We start from the raw sequence: 3,306 nt of genomic DNA on the forward strand, positions 1-3,306 counted from the left end.
TGCCAACAAATCAGCCAAAGAAGAAAAAACTTGCAACTCTCCTCCTCCTCAAATGCTTTCATGTATCTACATTCTGCAAAATTTTGATGTTCCCATGAATACTAAGGATTGCAAATATTACTGAAAAAGGAAAAAAAATCAAAAAAATCATATTACTAGACTTCAAAATGAAGATTTCATGGTGCATGAAAAACAATCAGTCTTCTCCACTGAGTTTGACTTCATTTATCACGAACACAAGTTTACAATAGCTGATGTCCAAAATAATTAAAAACCTATTTCTTGCACATGATGAATACAGGTCTTGAACACATTCCCTCTAAACAATTCCAGCTTTGGTTAAAGCAAGGCTACAGTAAAATGTAGTTTGGGGTCTTGTATATAACACCAGAAAAGAAATCACAGCAATATAAATTACATTTTGATCTCCAACACAGACGGTTTAATAGGCCAGATTCAGCAAAGCATTTAAGCAAATGCTTAAATCCCATTGATTTAAGTGGGATTTAAGTACATATTAAGTACTTAGTTGAATTGGGGCCATACTGTGAAGGGACTTGTAGAACAAGAAAAACACAGTAGGCTTTCAGGATCTTTATTTACAGCTCAGACGTTAAACTTAGCAAATTTGGCTTAGGAACCTGTATAATGCAAAAGGAGCCAAGGACAGACTGCAAGAACATTTGGCTGTCCCGGGTCACTTCAGGATAATACAACATACCAATATGGGATGGATTTAGTTTCTAAAATACTTTTATCTCATAATTTACCACATTTAATTCACAATTGAGGTGTGCCACCTTAATGCGTCATTCAGCACTTTACTGTATAGAGAGACTTCAGATGCTGCCAAATTTCTAGTGCTCTCATTTATTCATCTCCTGTTCTTCCCTCCCACTTTTAACCCCAACCTTCTGGTTACAGGGTGAGGAGGAGGCAAATGACATTTGCTGTTTGTCAGTCAACTCTCACTGCATAACTCAGGAGGAAAAAAAAAAGGGGGAAGAGAAAAGCTAACAACATCAAGTACATCATCCTGGAATATGGTTCTCCAAGAGGGGATCAAACCAGGCATTTCATCTCAGTTAAAGGAGTTCTGTTAAAATTATGTAATTTCTCTTGTAGGTGTCTTGGAGTGAAACCAAAACTATGTTTAGTCTACATATAATTTCCTAAACATTGTAGCTGACAAAAAGAATTACATTGCCCATAGGATGACTTTTAATGATTTCCTTATCTTTCCTTCTTGACTCTAGATACAAGTTTTCTAACTCTACTAACATTACTCCAGATGGTTGAACTATTTCTATTTATCTTGCAAAGTAGAAGTTGGATTTTGGGGACATTAATAATTCTTGTTGTCAACTTTTCTTTTTGGGAATAAGCCTATTTCCGGGGAAGTCTGGGAAGCTTGGTTCCCTAGCTCTAAGAATAGATGAACAGGAAACAGAACATTATATCATGTCCAAGCACTACCATTTGTAGAGAAATTAAGACTCAGAGTTTTATGAAATCTCCTAATCATGTTTTAAAACAGATTAGTTTTGAGGTCAGTTTCCATTTAGCAGAATGCTCTCATGCTTATGAGAACCCTTTCTTAGTATTAGGTATTTAACTGAGGTGAAGGGAGGGTTCCTAAAGTCATCCTAGACTTGCATATAAAGTTTGCATATTTGTGCTAAACAATTTTGTGATAGTGCTGCAAGCTAATCTCACCTTTTCTGATTCCTACCAGGTGTCACAGTTTCAGAAGACCACGTTTCATTCCAGGCAAGAGGCATGAATCCGTTTTGAGTACTGTCACTGCGAAGAAAATATATACAGTTACTCATCCAGGTCACAAAAAAATCTCTCTAAAACAGTGCAAGACCAATTTAATTACATGGTAAACAGACTTATGTCATTGCATGCACTGCTATTTCTGGTACTTAAAACCTGCTGAGGAAGTTGCATTAACCAGCAAAATTACTGACCCCTTTGTGGGTGCAAACTTAAATGAGTAAACACAACCCTGAGCATACAAAGGATCAGCCCTAGTTCTCACCCGTGCGTATGCAAAAAATGCTCTAATTTCATTATACATTAGATTTGCTAGTGCTGTGTTAATTCCAGCCTGAAATTTAGGACACAACAGTCTCTGAGCTGAGGCCAATGGGCTTCTAGTGATTAGCAGATAAATTAGGAAAATACCGAGCCTATTAAAATGAGCATACTCAGAAATGTAATTGGACAGTGAATGAAATAATTTAACACTGATCAAAACAGATAAACACCACAACGTTTTATGCTCTGAAAAAAAATGTATTACCTGACAGTTCATACAGCCTATCAGAAAACAAAGGAAGAATAAACTTTAATGACAGCATTCATAACAGTATGACTACTAAAAGAATGATCACTATAAACACTTATCCCAAAGCAAATTTTTGCACTACTCAACAGGTATTTACAATGGAAAGAGGCTTATTTTTTCTTCATTCTCAATCATGACGGAACACTCTGGTCTCATTTACCTCCTCAGCTAAACCAAGTCTTTTCTTCTGCATACCATAATACGGCTACAGAAATCTGCTGTGGGAAAAAAAGATTTAAGTGAATAACTAAATAAGAGTGATTTTTCCTCCCTCAATAACTGCGGTAGAAGTTTCCAATACTTTCTTTTCAGTTCACAAATTGTATAAATTCCCAAACAGCAGACAGCAAAGAGCTTATGTGGCACAATAATACAAAATTTTAATGCTGGACAGGAAAAAATAAAGAACTTTCAGTAAAATTTCTGTTCAGTATTTTATTACATCGAGCTGATGTCAATTTTCATCAGAATTTATGTTGCATGTATTCTGTCTTAAAATAAAATCTGAAGAGGAACTGTTCTCATTCAGAAAACACAAATCCATGTGCCCTTTCAATTACTTGTGAAGTAGGAAATTCAGGAGTCACAGTGAGTCTGAAAATCTCACATATGTCAAGTTAAAGTGCTTTAAAAAGACTTCTATGAATTGATTTTTTCTTCAAAAGAGTATGATAAGAATCAGACAAGGAAAATAATATAATATTATTTATGGTAAGCAGCTAAACCATGTGATTGACACCTGCATTCCCCCCAAAATATGTGAACAACAAAATTAACTACAACTGAAATTATTTAAAAAAAAAAACAAAAAACAAAAAACAAAAACATGCCCAGGCTTGGGAAAAATTCTGCAGTGAATTGTGACCCTGCTGTTACTCTTCCTGCTTTATATGCATAACAGCAGTAAGCCAGGCTGACCTTCATGTAATCAGTTAAAGTTACATCAATAGGAC

At 35.4% G+C, this 3,306-nt stretch overlaps 1 protein-coding gene across 2 annotated transcripts in view; it reads right to left on the reverse strand.

Moving 5' to 3' along the window:
* Nucleotides 1-1,806, reverse strand: part of TMC3 (transmembrane channel like 3) — a 43,180-nt gene extending 41,374 nt beyond the window's left edge. For both annotated transcript variants that reach the window (XM_068696327.1, XM_068696325.1), the window contains exon 1: nt 1,717-1,806. The gene's annotated coding sequence lies outside the window, so the exon portion shown is untranslated. The remainder of the gene's footprint in view (nt 1-1,716) is intronic.
* Nucleotides 1,807-3,306: the final 1,500 nt, after the last annotated feature.

The sequence above is a fragment of the Anas acuta genome, chromosome 12, assembly GCF_963932015.1.
Source record: "Anas acuta chromosome 12, bAnaAcu1.1, whole genome shotgun sequence".
NCBI lineage: Eukaryota > Metazoa > Chordata > Aves > Anseriformes > Anatidae > Anas > Anas acuta.